General features: G+C 43.3%; 1 non-coding gene across 1 annotated transcript; it reads right to left on the reverse strand.

The window, feature by feature from the left end:
• Positions 1–600: 600 nt before the first annotated feature.
• Positions 601–704, reverse strand: LOC115893389. Its single transcript, XR_004053400.1, has one exon. It is a non-coding gene; the product is annotated as a small nucleolar RNA U13 (small nucleolar RNA).
• Between the last annotated feature and the right edge of the window lie 19,343 nt (positions 705–20,047).

Genomic DNA, 20,047 nt, shown 5'->3' on the forward strand with positions numbered 1-20,047 from the left:
AGCTCCGCCTCCCGGGTTTACGCCATTCTCCTGCCTCAGCCTCCGGAGTAGCTGGGACTACAGGCGCCCGCCACCTCGCCCGGCTAATTTTTTGTATTTTTTAGTAGAGACGGGGTTTCACCGTGTTAGCCAGGATGGTCTCGATCTCCTGACCTTGTGATCCGCCCGTCTCGGCCTCCCAAAGTACTGGAATTACAGGCTTGAGCCACCGCGCCCGGCCCAGACAATGGAATATTATTCAGTGCTAAAGAAAAACGAGCCATCAAGCCATGAGAGGACATGGAGGAACTTCAAATGCCTCTCACTAAGTGAAAGAAACCAGTCTGAAAAGACTAAATATTGTATGATTCCAACTATATGACATTCTGGAAAAGGCAAAACTATGAAGATAGCAAAAAGATCAGTGGTTGCCAGGGGTTAGGAGAGAGGGAGGGATGAATAGGCAGAGCAGAGGATTTTTAGGGTAGTGAATCTACTCTGTAATGATTCTATAACGGTGAATACATGTCATTATACATTTGTCCAAGCCCTTAGAATGTACAAAACCAAGGGGAACTCTAATGTTAATTATGGATTTTGAGTGCTATGTATATTTCTTCATGTCAGACGGGTAATGTGCCAATGTCTTAACAAGGTTTGGGGGCGGCACATCCCACACATGCACGTGAACACTGAATCATCATGCTTATTAACTACAAAAGGATGGCTTCAGGACGATATTGATGTGTCAATGTAGGTTCATCAATTGTAATAAATGTACCCCTGTGCTATGGGATGTCGACAGTTGGGAAGGCTATGCATATATGTGGGCAGGAATGCATATTGGAAGTCTCTTTACCTCTTGCTCAATATTTCTGAGAGCCTAAAAATGCTCTAAAAAATAGTCTGCTTTTAAAAACAACAGGAAAGGCTGGGCGCGGTGGCTCAAGCCTGTAATCCCAGCACTTTGGGAGGACGAGAAGGGTGGATCATGAGGTCAGGAGATCGAGACCATCCTGGCTAATATGGTGAAACCCCGTCTCTACTAAAAAAATACAAAAAACTAGCCGGGCGAGGTGGCCGGCGCCTGTAGTCCCAGCTACTCGGGAGGCTGAGGCAGGAGAATGGTGTAAACCCGGGAGGCGGAGCTTGCAGTGAGCTGAGATCTGGCCACTGCACTCCAGCCTGGGCAACAGAGCAAGACTCCCTCTCAAAAAAAAAAATTAAAAAAAATAAAAATAAAAAAATAAAAACAAACAGGAAAACCAAGAGTAACTTCACCAGTGTCCTTTTGAGAGGTGAAGCCAGCTGGACTTCCTGGGTTGAGTGGGGACTTATTTATGTATTTATTTATTTTTATTATTATACTTTAAGTTCTAGGGTACATGTGCACAACGTGCAGGTTTGATGCATAGGTATACATGTGCCATGTTGGTTTGCTGCACCCATTGACTCATCATTTACATTAGGTATTTCTCCTAATGCTATCCCTCCCCCAGCCCCCTTCCCCACAACAGGCCCTGGTATGTGATGTTCCCCGCCCTGTGTCCAAGTGATCTCATTGTTTAATTCCCACCTGTAAGTGAGAACATGCGGTGTTTGGTTTTCTGTCCTTGTGATAATTTGCTGAGAATGATGGTTTCCAGCTTAATCCATGTCCCTGCAAAGGACATGAACTCATCCTTTTTTATGGCTGCATAATATTCCATGGTGCATATGTGCCACGTTTTCTTAATCCAGTCTATCATTGATGGACATTTGGGTTGGTTCCAAGTCTTTGCTATTGTAAATAGTGCCACAGTAAACATATGTGTGCATGTGTCTTTATAGTAGCATGATTTATAATCCTTTGCATATATACCAAGTAATGGGATTGCTGGGTCAAATGGTAATTCTAGTTCTAGATCCTTGAGGAATTGCCACATTGTCTTCCACAATGGTTGAACTAATTTACACTCCCACCAACAGTGTAAAAGCGTTCCTATTTCTCCACATCCTCTCCTGCATCTGTTGTTTTCTGACTTTTTGATGATTGCCATTCTAACTGGTGTGAGATGATATCTCATTGTGGTTTTGATTTGCATTTCTCTGATGACCAGTGATGATGAGCATTTTTCCATGTGTCTGTTGACTGCATAGATGTCTTCTTTTGAGAAGTGTCTGTTCATATCCTTTGTCCACTTTTTGATGGGGTTGTTTTTTTCTTGTAAATTTGTTGGAGTTCTTTGTAGATTCTGGATATTAGCCCTTTGTCAGATGAGTAGATTGCAAAAATTTTCTCTCATTCTGTAGGTTGCCTGTTCACTCTGTTGGTAGTTTCTTTTGCTGTGCAGAAGCTCTTTAGTTTAATTAGATCCCATTTGTCTATTTTGGCTTTTGTTGCCATTGCTTTTGGTGTTTTAGTCATGAAGTCCTTGCCCATGCCTATGTCCTGAATGGTTTTGTCTAGGTTTTCTTCTAGGGTTTTTATGGTTTTAGGTCTAACATTTAAGTCTTTAATCCATCTTGAATTAATTTTTGTATAAGTTGTAAGGAAGGGATCCAGTTTCAGCTTTCTACATATGGCTAGCCAGTTTTCCCAGCATCATTTATTAAATAGGGAATCCTTTCCCCATTTTGTTTTTGTCAGGTTTGTCAAAGATAAGACAGTTGTAGATTGTGGTCTTTTTTCTGAGGCCTCTGTTCTGTTCCATTGGTCTATATATCTGTTTTGGTACCAGTACCATGCTGTTTTAGTTACTGTAGCCTTGTAGTATAGTTTGAAATCAGGTAGCATGATGCCTCCAGCTTTGTTCTTTTTGCTTAGGATTGTCTTGGCAATGTGGGCTCTTTTTTGGTTCCATATGAATTTTAAAGTAGTTTTTCCCAATTCTGTGAAGAATGTCATTGGTAGCTTGATGGGGATGGCATTGAATCTATAAATTACTTTGGTCAGTACGGCCATTTTCATGATATTGATTCTTCCTATTCGTGAGCATGGAATATTCTTCCATTTGTTTGTGTTCTCTTTTATTTCCTTGAGCAGTGGTTTTAGTTCTCCTTGAAGGGGGGACTTGGAGAATTTTTCTTACAAGAGGTTTGTAAAATGCTCCAATCAGTGCTCTGTAAATGCACCAATCAGTGCTCTGTAGCTAGCTAGAGATTTGTAAAATGGACCAATCAGCACACTGTAAAATGGACCAATCAGTGCTCTGTAAAATGGACCAATCAGCACTCTGTAAAATGGACCAATCAGCAAGACATGGGCGGGGACAAACAAGGGAATAAAAACTGGCCACCCTAGCCAGCAGTGGCAACACATTTGAGTCCCTTTCCACTTTGTGGAAGCTTTGTTCTTTCATTCTTCATAATAAGTCTTGCTGCTGCTCACTCTTTGGGTCCGTGCCACCTTTAAGAGCTGTAACACTCCCTGTGAAGGTCTGTGGCTTCACTCTTGAAGTCAGCGAGACCACGAACCCACTGGAAGGAACCAACTCTGGACACACCTTCAGCAGAAGCTGCTGTGGGGAACAGAGTTGACTGACAGCCTCTGGCTGCCATGTGGGATTCAACACAGTGTTCACACTGAGGCCAGGCTTACTCTGGGTTGCACTCAGCCAGTGAATGGCCTAAGTAGGGGTGCTAGAGGAGTGCACTGAGGCTAAGGCTCTCTCTATCTTCCTTCCTTCTCTCCTTTCCCAGATATTAGACCTGCAAATGGTCTGAAGGCTCTTCTGCCTCTTACTGCTCTCTCCTCCTTTATCCTTCATAGGCATTTTGAATGTGTGTTGCATATCAAATCCCACCTTGGTGTCTGCTCCTTAGAGGATGCAAACTAACACAAGTGGTACCAAGAATGGTCCAAGACAACAGTCGGTAGGATGGTGCTTGGGACTGGTTCATACACCACCCAGCTGGCAAGGAGGACCCAGTCATGAGGGAAACATCAGGCACAATAATCCTTGGCACAAGGTGGTTAACCTAATTGCTAAGGATTTCAACATTGGTGCTCTGGGATCCCACACAAAGAGCATCTGACCAGGGCTCTTACTACACAGTGCAGGAGGTATGGGAGTGGGATCACACACGTCCATCCATATATATCACATACTTCTGGCACAATCCAGAAGGAGCTGCTTCATGAAAGACTGCAACAGCCTACAGAAGGATCAGCTGGAATGCTCAGAGGTCATACTCTGCAGGGATAGATGCTATCCTGTCCTGCATGTTTTAAATAGAGAATTCCATGGCAGTGTGTCCTCTCAAGGAAAAATACATGTGTCTGGGAACCAAGGGTGAAAGCAAAAGTAGTCCCAATTACCATCAATCTTAATTGACCCACTGTGGGATTATGTGCTTCCTGTGCCCACAATTCTGGGCTTCGCAGGGTTGGAAGTCCTTGCTCCCAAAAGGGGATCCCTGTGCAGGGGGACTTGGTAAGGCTGCCACTGAAATGCAAGCTATGGCTGCTGCCAGCTCACTTGGAAGTATTTGTGTTCAGTGGGCAGCAGGCAAGAAAAGGAGTCCCCACCTAGTCAGGGTCAATTGACTCCCAGTAGCAAGAGAAGGTCAGGCTGATTTTACACAATGCAGGCAGAAAGGAGTATGTGATGAACACAAATAATCCACTTGGACACCTCCTGCTATTCCCTTGCCCAGTTGTAACTGTGGACATTTATAGCAACCCCAGCCTGAGAAAGATATGATAAACCAAGCGCTCAGACCCTTTGGAATGAAGGTTTGCGAAACACCACCATGTAATCCACCATGCCTTGATGAGGTGATAGCTGAAGTTGAGGGGTGGGGATTTAGAATGGATAATGGGGAAAAAGAGGATGAGTATGAAGTGTGACCCTGAGACCAATTACAGGAACAGGAGCTATAGTTCATCCTTCTAACTTCCCTCTTCTAATATCCCCAGGAAAACTTGGAGGATGCCCTAAAAATGTAAAAAGACAGGACACATATCAGAGAAGTATTTGTGATGTATTTAACAACAAAGCAGTATAACCCAGAATACGTTTAAAACACACACACACACACACACACACACACACACACACACACACACACAGACACAAAAACTTAAGTCAATAAGAAATGATAACCTCATAGGAAAATAGGGAAAGACAGGAATTAGTATTTTATAGAGAAGAAACAATATAGACAACAAACATATAAAAAGATGTTGAACCTCATTAGTAATTGGGCTGATTCCAACTAAAATCAACTAAAATATATTTGGGAAGGAGGCAGGAAATAGAGTTCATTAATTTGTATTTTTCTCTTTACAACTTCTATATATTATATTACTATATAATATATTGTTAGTTTACATGGGTATTATTATTTCAAAACAAGCTTAAATACTTCTTATGAATGAGTTCAACCATACAAAAAGTGCTTATATTCCTAAAAATTGTTACATAAAACAGTAGTGCATATATTATTCTCTTCCTAAAAAGTTAAGTGTGATTTTTAAAGATGATATCAAAGACAGATGGTATGTGGTTATTAAGTTCCTTTTAGTTGTTTTACAATAGCAATCTTATTTGGATCAAGATAGATAGATAGATAGATACATACATACATACATACACACATACATACATAGATGGATAGATGGATTTAGATCAAGATGTGTCTGGAGTTGGTTCCTTCCAGTGGGTTCCTGGTTTTGCTGACTTCAAGAATGAAGCCATGGACCTTCGCAGTGAGTGTTACAGCTCTTAAAGGTGGCACGGACCTAGAGTGAGCAGCAGCAAGATTTATTGTGAAGAGCAAAAGAACAAACTTCTGCAGCATGGAAGGGGACCTGAGCAGGTTGCTGCTGCAGGCTAGGGTAGCCAGCTTTTATTCCCTTATTTGTCCCCGCCCATGTCCTGCTAATTGGTCCATTTTACAGAGTGCTGATTGGTCCATTTTACAGAGTGCTGATCGGTCCATTTTACAGAGTGCTGATTGGCCCATTTTACAGTGTGCTGATTGGTCCATTTTACAAACCTCTAGCCAGCTACAGAGCGCTGATTGGTGTGTTTTTACAGAGCACTGATTGGTGCATTTTACAAAACTCTAGCTAGTTACAGAGTGCCGATTGATGCATTTTACAAACCTCTTGTAAGAAAAGTTCTCCAAGTCCCCACTCGACCCAGGAAGTCCAGCCGACTTCACCTCTCAAAGGGAGATCTTAGCAGTGCATCTCCATGGCTGCCACAGGTGCTGGGCTGTGTTTCTAGGGCCACGATTCCTGTTGATATCCTTCGAGAGACTTTAGTCTCTCGACTAAACCAAACTAAGAAAAGTTCTCCAAGTCCCCACTCGACCCAGGAAGTCCAGCCGACTTCACCTCTCAAAGGGAGATCTTAGCAGTGCATCTCCATGGCTGCCACAGGTGCTGGGCTGTGTTTCTAGGGCCACGATTCCTGTTGATATCCTTCGAGAGACTTTAGTCTCTCGACTAAACTAAACTAAATTTCACTAAAGAGTGAAATTCCTTTTTTATGATATTTTGGCCTATTTAGACTCTGTTTCTTTAAATGAAATAGCACTTCAGTGGTGAAACTACATCATACAAGGCTTCAGTGGTTAAATTTAAATATCCAGCAGTTAAATTTAAATATCCACAGCTCCTGGAATTTTGTAGAAACCCTGTAAATTTTGTTTGAGATTGATTTTCTCAGGATCATAGGATGTATGTTGAACAAAATTGGAAATGTGAATGCAAAACAGGAATTTAAACTGGATTTCATAAGCATTGGAGACAACAAAGATTTTTTGAACAGCAATACAATGCTGAAAATAACCATGTGCAGCTGTCTGTTCAGCATCGAATGAGGTGGTACGGAATTTTGGAGGTAATTTGATAGAAACAAAAAGTCACCTAAGATCATTAGAACCCCAAAGTGCTGATTTATCATGAACAATACAACATGTATTGGGTGCATTTATCAGGTTACGTGCTAAGTGCTGATTTGGCATATTTGCAATGATCAATTATAGTATGCAATGCTAAACACTCATATTTTATTAATGTGGTAGCTTATTGTTTAACTCAGCAAATCTCAGTGAGGAAAATAATAATTTTCATTTTACAAATGAGGAAAATGAGGCTTAGAATATTTATGTGACTTACCCAAAGTGAGGCTGTGTCTTAGTCTACTGGTTTATTCATTCATTCAGCAAATGATGTTTCTTTGTGCACAGCTTGGGGAAGTATGTAGAAATCAGAACGTGCAGAGCCTTGAAGGTCAGCCTCAGCATTTTAATCCAGGAGAAAGGGAAAATATGGAAATGAGGTGATAAGGTTTCTATTTTAAAAGCTCCCCCTGCCTCCATTGTGGTCTATGAATAGAGGAGACCTTCAGGGACCATTTTGAAGAGGCCAGTCAGGAACCTATTGGAGTGGCTTAGGTGAGTAGAGCAGTTGTATTCGTCCGTTTTCACACTGCTATAAAGAAATACCTGAGGCCGGGCGCGGTGGCTCAAGCCTGTAATCCCAGCACTTTGGGAGGCCGAGACGGGTGGATTACGAGGTCAGGAGATCGAGACCATCCTGGCTAACACAGTGAAACCCCCGTCTCTACTAAAAAATACAAAAAAACTAGCTGGGCAAGGTGGCGGGTGCCTGTAGTCCCAGCTACTCGGGAGGCTGAGGCAGGAGAATGGCGTGAACCCGGGAGGCAGAGCTTGCAGTGAGCTGAGATCTGGCCACTGCACTCCAGCCTGGGCAACAGAGCAAGACTCCGTCTCAGGAAAAAAAAAAAAAAAAGAAATACCTGAGATTGGGTAATTTATGCAGGAAAGGGGTTTAAATGACTCATAGTTCCACATGGCAGGGGAGGCCTTGGGAAACTTAACAATCATGGCAGAAAGCAAAGGGGAAGCAAGCACCTTCTTTACAATGTGGCAGGAAAGAGAGAAGTGAGGGAGGAACTTCCAAACACTTATAAAACCATCAGATCTCATGAGAACTCATTCACTATCACAAGAACAGCATGAGGGAAACTGCCCCATCACCTCCCTCTCTTGACGTGTGGGATTACAAGTCCCTCCCTCAACATGTGGGGATTACAATTCAAGATGAGATTTGGGTAGGGACATGGAGCCAAACCATATCAGCTGTGGAGGGGAGTAGACAAATTTGAGAGATATTTAGGAGGCCAAAATCATCAGCAATTGGTGAATGACTGAACATGGGGTGAAGGGGAGGAAGGTGTTAAAAACAACTAGCAGATTCTGGCATGAGCAACTGAGTAGATAATGATGTCCTTGCTGAGACTGAAGACACAAGTAAAGGACCAGGTTTGGAGGGAAAGTTTGTACTCAGAGTCAGCCCCTTGAGCCCAGCTTGATTAAAGTCACTGAGGCACTGATCCCAAGGCCACTTAAGAGGACTGACTCATCTCCAGCTTGGTTTACTGGTCTTGTAAATACCTACAAAGTTTTTATGTTCTCCCCAAAATCTAACCCCCTTCCTGTCACCAGTTCCTTCACTATTCTTTATTTTATTTTGAGATGGGGTCTTACTCTGTCACCCAGGCTGGAGTGCAGTGGCACAATCTCAGCTCACTGCAATCTCCACCTCCCAGGCTCAAGCAATCCTTCCAACTCAGTCCACCAAGTAGTTGGGACCATAGGCATGCACCACCACACCTGGCTAATTTTTTTGTAGAGACTGGGGTTTCGCCATGTTACTCAGGCTGGTCTCAAACTCCTGAGCTCAAGCAGTCTGCCTGCCTGAGCCTCCCAAAGTGCTGGGATTACAGGCATAAGCCACTGCACCCAGCCCAGTTCCTTCTCTAAAATAGAAATGATTATCACCATTGCTCAAAAAATATCTCTCTCTCCTCCCTATCAAAAAATGGAATCCAAATATTTCCCAACTTACCACTGCTGCTGCCAGGGTATTCTCAGCTATAAAATCTCTTTCCTGGGCCTCTGCTATGCATCCAGGGTTGCTCTCATCATAATGTCTCTAGCTTATATTATTTCTCCTGCTTCTAAAAGGCAAAGAACCATTCCAGTCTTCCTCTGGGCTGTCAGCCCTGGTATGCAGCACGGAGGTCTGAACATCTAAGTATAACAGGTCAGTGTTTCCCAGAACACCACTCTCTTGGTTTTCATTCTTTCTGACTGGTTGCTCCCATTCAGTCACTTTTGCTGGTTTCTCCCTATTTTCCCAACCTCTTTTTTTTTGTTTTTCGAAACGGAATCTCACTCTGTCGCCTAGGCTGGAGTACAGTGGTGTGGTCTCAGCTCACTGCAAGCTCCACCTCCCGGGTTCACACAATTCTCCTGCCTCAGCCTCCCAAGTAACTGGGACTACAGGTGCCTGCTACCACGCCCAGCTAGTTTTTGTATTTTTAGTAGAGACAGGGTTTCACCGTGTTAGCCAGGATGGTTTCGATCTCCTGACCTTGTGATCCGCCCACCTCGGCCTCCCCAAAGTGCTGGGATTACAGGTGTGAGCCACCGCGCCCGGCCCCCAACCTCTTACAGATGAAGTCATCTAGGCCTTGATCTTTTGACCTATTTTGTAACTTTACTCATCCCTACAGTAGTCCCAATCTAGTTCCATGATTTTAAATATAATTCTTGCATTACTGACTCCAAATTAACATCCCTGGGAAGACATCTTCCTAAAGTTCAAATGTATATATCCATGTATCTATTCAACATCTTCACTTGGAGATGAATTAACATCTCAAATTTAACACATCCCACTCTTGCTACTGTTCTGCTCATGTGAGACACCCACTCCCCCTTCACCTTCTGCCATGACTAGAAGCTTCCTGAGGCCTCCCCAGAAGCTGAGCAGATGCCAGTGCCATGCTTCTTGTACAGCCTGCAGAAATGTTAGCCAATTAAAACTCATTTCTTTATAAGTTTTTTGAGATGGAGTTTTGCTCTGTCGCCCAGGCTGGAGTGCAGTGGTGTGATCTTGGCTCACTGCAAGCTCCGCCTCCTGGGTTGATGTCATTCTCCTGCCTCAGCCTCCTGAGTAGCTGGGACTACAGGTGCCTGCCACCGTGCCTGGCTAATTTTTTTGTATTTTTAGTAGAGACGAGGTTTCACCGTGATAGCCAGGATGATCTCGATCTCCTGACCTTGTGATCTGCCTGCCTTGGCCTCCCAAAGTGCTGGGATTACAGGTGTGAGCCACCGTGCCCAGCCTCTTTATAAGATTTTTTAAAAGCACACAAACCAAACCTTACTCCAAGTAGACCCCTTCAAGCCTGTTCCATCACCTGACTTCCTCAACCTTATAAGGTATCAGCACAAAAACCATGAAATCAAACAGCTCTCCTTTTTTTGTCATGAAAGTGTGTGGGCTCTATCTTCAAACTATATTCATGGTCCAACCTCTTTATTTTGTGCTAACTCCACTGCTAATGCCTTTTTCTAGCCACCACCATTTCTTATCTAGGCTATTGCAACAGCCTCCCCATTGATCTTCTAAATTTCACTCTTGGCCTTTGTCTTAGTTAGGGTAGGCTAGATTTCTACAACAAAAGTACCTCCAAATCTCAGTAGTTTCAGGAACAAGAAGTTTATTCCTTTCTTATGTAACAGTCTGGGCTGGGTTCAGGTCTGCAAACCAGATCTCCACCACATACTCATTCCTTTCTCAGCCAATGGCCACTCTACTGTCTTCTAGTCACATGACCACACTGCATGCAGAGGACAGGAAATGTGGTTCCTGGTTGGCCAGCTGCTTCCACTGACAACTCCCCACTGTGGAGGAAGGGGGGTGGATTTTGGCAGTCTGCTGGACATCTCTGCCATACTCCTTAGGGATCATTCTCACTGCAGTGGCCAGACTTTGAAACACACATCAGATCAGGTCACTCCTCTGCCCACAGACTTCCAGGGCTCTCCATTTCACCTTCAGAAAAAGCCCTGAGAAGGGCTTCCATGCCTCAGTACCATCTGAGCCTTCATCACTTTGCTGATGTCCTCTCCTATTCTCCCCTGGCTCTCTCTACTCGAGCCACACAGCCTCCTTGTTGTTCCTCAGACATGCTGGCCATGGTTCCACCTTGGGGTCTCTATCTGGCTGGAATCTCTTCTTCCAGATACCGGCAGAATTGACTTCCTTATCACTTTCAAGCCTTTGCTCAAATGTCAGCTTTCAATAAGGCCTACATCGGCTTGCTCGTTTAAAATTGTAATTCCTGGCTGGGCGTAGTGGCTCACGCCTTTAATCCTCAGCACTTTGGAAGGCCGAAGCGGACAGATCACTGGAGGTCAGGGGTTCAAGAGCAGCCTGGCCAACATGGTGAAATCCGATCTCTACTAAAAATACAAAAATTAGCCGGGTGTGGTGGCGAGCGCCTATAGTCCCAGCTATCAGGAGTTTGAGACATGAGAATCGCTTGAACCTGGGAGGTGGAGGTTGCAGTGAGCAGAGATCGTACCACTGCACTCCAGCCTGGGCAACAGACCAAGACACCATCAAAAAATAATAACTAATAAGTAAAACTGCAATTCCCCACCTTGCCCACTGACACTCTTCATGCCCATTACCCTGATTTTCCTTTTGTATACCACTAATCACCTGTGAACATGTATAATTTACTTATTTATTGTGTTTTGTCTATCTTCTGCAACCAGAACATCATGTCTACTTTACATACTGTTGTTTCCCTAGCACTTAGAATAATGCCTGGCCCCATAATAGGTGCTCAATGAATATTTGTTGAATGAATGAATGAATGACAGAAGCTGAGAGGGGTACTCAATGCATGTAGGTGCTGATAACTCATTTTCTATCCCATGGCTGGGAACGACTGCCTCTCAGATGCATGCCAAGTCTCACAAGGGAATTCGAAAAGAGAACACTAATTAACTGGTACAAGTCTATCTCCACTGCAAAAACAAAATTCAAAATAAATAATAAAATAAAGCTCTATAATGTTCATGTCCACTATTAGTGGTGAGAATTATCAGCTTCACTGGGACTGGGTGGCATTATGGAATAATAAGGACTTTGTCCCTGGTCCAGAGCATCGCTTAACTTCTTTTCACTCCTTTCCTCTGTGGGCACAACTTTCATTCCCAGTAAATTAAATACGGTGCCTAGTTTACATGCTACCATACTGTTTCCAAAGAGAAAGAAAAGCTCTCAGAGTTATTACAGTCCAAAACAAGAGAGAACACAATATGCAGGCAGCACACAACAGCTCAGAAATAAGCCAGATGTACTAAGCCTGTTGCCAGGTGAAAGATGGAGTATGGTTTCTTGCCATAATTTATACTTCCCCTGCGTTGCTTCACAGGCTAGGGAATGAGCTAACAGTCACTAAAAAGAGAGAGAAGTGTCAAAGCCTGATGGGAATCCCAGGTTTTTCCTTTGTCTAATTGGCCCCAGGCCCTCTGTAGCTGCTCTTGAGACCTGCCGTAAGGTCTCTGTTGCCTGTAAGCTATCACAAGGCCCATTGTCTTATTCCCTTTGGGCTAGAGAGCTTTGACCAGTTGCTAAATTCAGAATTTACTGTTGGAGTCAAGTTTTCAATGAGTGCACATTGTTTCCAGACAGGTTCCTGTAGATATAAAGTAAAAAAGAATAGGGCCAAGCATGGTAGCACACATCTGTAATCCCAGCAGTTTGGGAGGCTGAGGGAGAGAAGTGCTTGAGGCCTGGAGTTCAAGACCAGCCTGGTCAACATAGCTAGACCCTGTCTCTACCAAAAAAACCCAAACAAATTAGTGGGCATGGTGGTGCATGCCTGTACTCGCAGCTATTCCAAAGGCTGAAGTGGGAGGATCACTTGAGCCCAGGAGTGTCAAGGCTGCAGTGAGCTATGATCATGCTACTGCACTCCAGCCTAGGCAACAGAGTGAGACCTTGTCTCTATTTAAAAAGTAAAATAAAATAAAATAAAAAGAAAGAAAAGTACAATTCATTTATTCAGTAAATATTGATTGAGCATCACTATGCCCAAATACTGAGCCTAGGGCATTCAATGATGAACAGAATAGAATGGCTCCTTCCCAGAGCTTGCTATTCAGGAAAAATTCTGGCAAGTAAACAATTGCTAATATGTAATTGTGATAAAGACTGTGACAGAGGGTGCATGGAAGAAGCACCTGGCTGGAATTTGGTATATTAGGGGTTGAACTTGGGGGTCAAGAAAAGTTTTACAAAATAACTCTACTAAGAAAAATGAACTTGATTTAAGTTTTCTCTTAAGCATTGAAGGGAAAATGGTTTCAAATTAAGAAGACTGGTTTTGGTATTTCTTGTGTCTGTTTTGGCAGATAATTCTACTTAAATAAAAAATAAAAATAAATAAAAAAAAACCTAAGTTTAGGGGTGATCTAAATGAAGAGGCTAAGAAAACCCCAAAGCCCTAAGGTTAGAGATGTAACCTATGTTCAACCGGGTTTCCAATAGCTAGACCTGCTGAGTTATCGCCTTCTTTTCTTTCTCATTTCTGTTTTGCTTCCATTCTTTTTTTTTTCTTTCTCTCCCCATTTTTTTCCATTATAACTTCAATTTAGAGGACACATGTTAATATACAATAAGCTGCAATTTCACAGTCTATTGGTCCTATTTCACTGCAAATACTCTGAACAAGTTGTTCACCCTGTGGTGGTCATCATTGATCCAAGCCCTCCTCAAAACGATAGGACATTAGGTTATAAAAATGTTTTCCAAAAGAAAATGCTTCCAGTTCTTTCTTTCTTCAAGACTTCATGACTTCATCTTGTTGCTCAAATAACAACAAAAATTTTTTTTGTTAAGAAACAAGAGTCTTGCCCTGTTGCCCAGGCTGAAGTACAATAGTGGCATCATAGCTCACTGTAGCCTCAAACCCCTGGGCTCAAGTGCTCCTCCTGCCACAGTTTCCCAAGCAGCTGGGACTACAAGTGCATGTCACCACACTTGACTAATCTTTCAAAAAAAATTTTAGAGACAGGGTCTATGTTGCCCAGGCTAGTCTTGAACTCCTGGCTTCAAGCAATCCTCCCATCTCAAGTTCCCAAGTCATTGGATTTATAGGCATGAGTCATCATGGTTGGCTTAAAATTTTCTTTGAGAATAAAAATTTAGGGAAGTTACAAACTAATGAGCATCAAGTCAGCAGTAAAAAACATACCATTATCCATAAAGGCACACATTACAGGCTATGATTTCTGAATGTTCAGTTATTATTGCTTTAGGTACCACTGTCTTAAAGAAATCTCGGGCCGGGCGTGGTGGCTCATGTCTGTAATCCCACCACTTTGGGAGGCCAAGGCGGGCGGATCATCTGAGGTCTAAAGTTCAAGACCAGCCTGACCAAGATGGAGAAACCCCGTCTCTACTAAAAATACAAAATGAGCCGGGTGTGGTGGCGCATGCCTATAATCCCAGCTACTCAGGAAGGCTGAGGCAGGAGAATCGTCTGAATTCCGGGAGGTGGAGGTTGCAGTGAGCCGAGATCGCTCCATTGCACTCCAGCCTGGGTAACAAAAGCGAAACTCCATCTCAAAAAAAAAAAAAAAAAGAAAGAAAGAAATCTCTGCAAGAGAATCAACATTGTACACTGTAAGCTCTAGAGCTATATTTTGTAAAAACAAAAAAAGGTGTCCCTGCTTCACTTTGCCTGCAGGACCCCCTTCTAATGAACTCCACTCAGGGTAAGCCTGGTAAGCCATTACACCTGTACTTGGAAATATCATCTGATAAACCTGGTTTCTCAAAGGCTTTTCTGCCTTTGAAAATGCTTCTGAATGTTGCTTTTATTCATTAACAATAACAAATAAGCATCTACTTTGTGCCAAGGCCCTATTTCAGAGATGAAGAGGACCTAGTACTTATTCTCCCTCCAGTGGCACCTTTCCTAAATTAGGGAAAGAATCAAATAAATAATATAGGAAGTAAGTATTCCAGGAGTCCTTCTATATGGCCTCTTGACATAAGAGGAACATTTTGGTTTATATCAAAAAGCATTAGGCAATGTTAATCTAATCTGTAGTTTATTTTAATATAATGCATAAGCATTATTTTAAATCAAATAGTACTAATAGACTCATGTTAAAAAAACAACAGTCTCAGGCCGGGCGCGGTGGCTCAAGCCTGTAATCCCAGCACTTTGGGAGGCCGAGACGGGCGGATCACGAGGTCAGGAGATCGAGACCATCCTGGCTAATATGGTGAAACCCCCGTCTCTACTAAAAAAATACAAAAAACTAGCCAGGCGACGAGGCGGGCGCCTGTAGTCCCAGCTACTCGGGAGGCTGAGACAGGAGAATGGCTTGAACCCGGGAGGCGGAGCTTGCAGTGAGCTGAGAGCCGGCCACTGCACTCCAGCCTGGGCGGCAGAGCAAGACTCCGTCTCAAAAAAAAAAAAAAAAAAAAACAGTCTCCTATCTTACTCTCTCTCCTAACACTAATCCCACTCCCTAGAGACAGGCACTTCCAACTGAATTACCGGTCTTGTCTGGCATTTACCTCTGCGTTTAAAATAATATGCCTATAATTTGGGTGACCATACATCTAGTTTGTCCATCAATTCCAGTTTGTACCTGTTGTCTCAGAATAATGATTGCCAGTGGTCCCTTCCCTCTCAGAATAATCTCTATGTGATTTATGACATGACTTCCATACTTCCAAGGAATCATCCTGATGTGCTGCTGTTAACACAGGACCTACAGACTTCTCTTCTGTGGCTGAGCCCTCTGACTCCTTCTACTTTCCCTTTTTCTTTAAGACGGCGTCTCGAGATGGCGTCTTGCTCTGTCACCCAGGCTAGAGTGCAGTGGCGCAATCTTGCCTCACTGCAACCTCTGCCTCCCGGGTTCAAGTGATTCTCCTGACTCAGCCTCTCAAGTAGCTGGGATTTACAGGTGCCCACCACCATGCCCAGCTAATTTTTGTATTTTTAGTAGAGTCAGGATTTCACGATGTTGGTCAGGCTGGTCTTGAACTCCTGACCTCAGGTGACCCGCCTGCCTTGGCCTCCCAAAGTGCTGGGATTACAGGCGTGAACCACCACACCTGGCCTAATTTCCCTTTAATTCATCCTCCCAACGTAACTATATAGTTTTGGGTTAAATCCATAATCAATATTTACCTTATTTTGACTAAGTATTATTCACTGCTAAGCCAAATACTTCACTGTGATGTTTTCATTCTTGTATAATCTTATGTTTTCTCTGAAGTTAACAACTGCCTCTTTTTAAGATGTTTAATTATTTGTGTACCTTTATTCTTCCCAAAATGCTTTAACAGAGCTGTGAAATGTCTAGACAATAATTTTCCCAAATGCTCAAACACTTCCAATTGTTATTTTCCCTTAACAGCACTGTTCCTAGAGCCCTCTGTCCTCTGGCTGCCATCCAGAGCAAGTTGCTGTCTGGATTTGCTGAAAAGCTGTTGTCCTGAGACTTCTCTTCAAATTCTAAGGAAAAATTTACTTTTTCTCAGAATTCTAAACCCAATCAAATAATCAAGTGTAAGGGCAAAAGAGACACATTCAAAACCTCAATAAATGTATCTTGCAAATACTCTAGAAAGCTACTGGAAGATAGGCTTCAGCAAATAAAGGAATTATATGAAGAAAGAAAGAAGCGTGGCACACTGTTACCTTAACTAATAAAAATCTCTGAACCTTTTGGTCCTGCCTGAGGAAGCAAAATTCTACTTGCTGCAAAAACGACACCATTTATCACACTGCAACAAAAGCAATGTACAGGCATACATTGGGGATATGTGAGTTTGATTCTAGACTACTTCAATAAAACAAATATTGCAATAAAGAGAGTCACACAATTTTTTTGTTTTGCAATGCATATAAAAGTTATATTTATACTGTAGTCTATTAAGTGTGCAATAGCGCTATGTCTTTAAAAAAATGTACATATCTTAATTTTAAAATACTTTATTGCTAAAAAATGCTGACAACCGTCTGAGCCTTCAGTGAGTTGTAATCTTTTTGCTGGTGGATGGTCTTCCTCAATATCGGTGGCTGCTGACTGATCAGGATGGTGGTTGCTGAAGAATGGGGTGGCTATGGCAAATTCTTAAAACAAGACAACAATGAGGTTTGCCACATGGATTCAATCTTCCTTTCACAAAAGATTTCTCTGTATGATGAGATGCTGTTTGATAGCATTTGGCCCACAATATAACTTCTTTCAAAATTGGAGCCAATCCTCTCAAAACCTGCTGCTGCTTTATCAGCTAAGTTTATGTAACATTCTAAATCTTTTTTTTTTTTTTTTTTTTTTTTTTTTTATCATTTCTACAGTGTTCACAGCATCTTCATCAGGAGTAAAGTCCATCTCAAGAAACCACTTTCTTTGCTTATCCTTAAGAAGTAACTTCCCATCTGTTCAAGTTTTATCATGAGATTGTAGCAATTCAGTCACATCTCCAGGCTTCATTTCTAATTCTAGTTCCCTTTCTATTTCTATCACATCTACAGTTATCTCCTTTATTGAAGTCTTAAATCCCTCAAAGTCATCCATGAAGGTTGGAATCAACACCCAAACTCCTGTTCAAGTTGATATTTTGACCTCCTCCCATGAATCACAAATGTTCTTAACAGCATCTAGAATAGTGAATCCCTCCCAGAAGGTTTTCTATTTACTTTGCCCAGATACATGACAGGAATCACTATCTATAGCAGCTACAGCCTTATAACACGTATTTCTCAAATAAGACTGGAGAGTCAAAGTTACTCCTGAATCCATGGACTGCAGAATGGATGTTGTGTTAGCAGGCATGAAAATCACATTAATCTCCTTGTACATCTTCCTTAGAGCTTATGAGAGACTAGGTGCACTGTCAATCAGCAGTAATATTTTGAAAGAACTATTTTTTTCTCACCAGTAGATCTCAATAGTGGGCTTAAAATATTCCGTTAACCATGATATAAACAGATGTGCTATCATCTGAGCATTGCTGTTCTATTTATAAAGCACAAGCAGAGTAGATTTAGTGTAATTTTTAAGGGCCCTAGGATTTTCAGAATAATATGTGAGCCTTGGCTTCAACTTAAAGTAACCAGCTGTGTTAGCTCTTCATGAGAGAGTCAGCCTGTCCTTTGGAGCCTTGAAGCCATTGGCTTCTCCTCTCTAACTCTGAAGGTTTTAGATGGCATCTTCTTCCAACAGAAGGCTGTTTTTTCTAAATTGAAAATTTGTTGTTTAGGGTAGCCACCTTCATCAATGATCTTAACTAGATCTTCTGGATAGCTTGTTGCAGCTTCTCCCTCAGCACTGCTGCTTCACCTTGCACTTTTATGTTATGGAGATGGCTTCTTTCCTTAACTCTCATGGACCCACCTCTAGTAGCTTCAAACTTTTCTTCTGCAGCTTCCTCACGTCTCTCAGCCTTCATAGAATTGAAGAGAGTTAGGGCCTTGCTCTGGATTAGACTTTGGCTGAAGGGAATGTTACGGCTGGTTTAATAGTCTCCCTAGAACACTCAAACCTTCTCCATATCAGCAATAAGGCTGCTTCACTTTCATCATTCTGGTACTCACTAGAGTAGCATTTTTAGTTTCCTTCAGAAACTTTTCTTTTGCATTCACAACTTGGCTGTTTGGTGCAAACGGGCCTAGCTTTTGGCCTAACTTGGCTTCCAACATGCCCTCCTCACCAAGCTTAGTCATTTCTAGCTTTTGATTAAAGTGAGAGAGGTGAGATCTTCCTTTCACTTCAACACTTAGAGGCTACTATGGGGTTATTAATTGGCCCAGTTTCAATATTGTTCTGTCTCAGGGAATGGGGAGGCCAAGAAGAAAGAGAGAGGAGGGGGAGGGCAGGACAGTGGAGGGGAGGGGAGGGGAGGGAGGGAGGAGAGGGAAGGGGGGAGGGTGATGGGAGGGAAGGGGGGGAGGGGAAGGGGGGAGGGGGAGGGAAGGAGGGTGAGGGAAGTTGGTGTAGGGATGCTTAAGTGGGTGAGGGAGTTTCTTTTGTTGAGGGGCGGGGAGGTTTTTTTCGAGAGAGAGAGAGAGAGAGGTAAGAGACAGAGACGATAAGGAGGAGACAAGAGAGAATAGGAGAGAGAAGCGACGCGGAAGAGGACGAGACGAGAGGAGAGGAGAAGCAGCCCGTGAGTGGAGCTGTCTGAACACACACATTTATCAATTAGGTTTGCCATCTGTTATGGGCGTAGTTCGTGGTTCCCCCAATTACTATAGTAACGTGATGCTCATAGATCATCATCACACAGATAAAATAATGGTGGGAAATGTGATATATTGCGAGAATTACCAAAATGTGACAAAGTGAGCACATGCTGTTGGAAAAATGGCACCAGGCCCGCTAAGTCCCCGCAAGGTGGCGCCTTGGACGCCGGCGCACAGCTCGCGAGAGGCGCAGGAAGCCCGGGGCCCAGGAAGGCGAGGCCCGGCCTGGCCGCCCGCAGCCCTAGGGCTTCGCGGCTCCCGAAGGCCCTAAGCTCCGTTCTAGTTGTTCAGACGGGACGAGGGCGGTGGAAGATATAATAAGAACCAGAATTTGACAAAGAAATGGCAAAATAAAAGAAAACTCACACAGGTCTTCGGAAGAGAGAAAATCTTCACCGGGAAGTTCTGATCCACAGTGCCGACGACTTCTGCAGAGGGGAGCGTCCCGAGGAGGAAGCGGACACGATTGCCTGTGGTGCCACATTAAAGAGGTCTCAAGACACATGCGGCCACCTGGCATTCAATCCAGACCCCCAGTACATTTAAGAAGCACAGTCGTGAACCAGAAAATCAGACTCTGGAAGTGGCTTTGCATTTCTGGAATCCTCCAGCTGAAGGAGGATGTGATTTGTCAAGATACCCACCCTGCAGACCTCGAATCCGCAGAGAGCAGCCCCAAGCCCCAGCCAAGCGTGCAGGACGCCTTTGAAACGCGCCCTGGCACCCACCAAAGTTACACGCGTGGACTGCAGAGTGCAGGACGAGTTCGATTTGAAGTTTCACTGAACCCTTGAGAGACTTCTGGGTCATGAGCTAACTGCGCCACCTGTGGCCACCAAGCGAAACAGCTCCTCCCGGGTCTGATGGAAGGCTGATCAGGTGCCTAGCATGTGTGCGCACTTGCCCCTGGGGGCTTCTTTCATCATCTCACAATAAACTGTTAGTTTCATAACTAAACTGTTAGA

Source organism: Rhinopithecus roxellana, chromosome 14, assembly GCF_007565055.1.
Source record: "Rhinopithecus roxellana isolate Shanxi Qingling chromosome 14, ASM756505v1, whole genome shotgun sequence".
Classification (NCBI taxonomy): Eukaryota; Metazoa; Chordata; class Mammalia; order Primates; family Cercopithecidae; genus Rhinopithecus; species Rhinopithecus roxellana.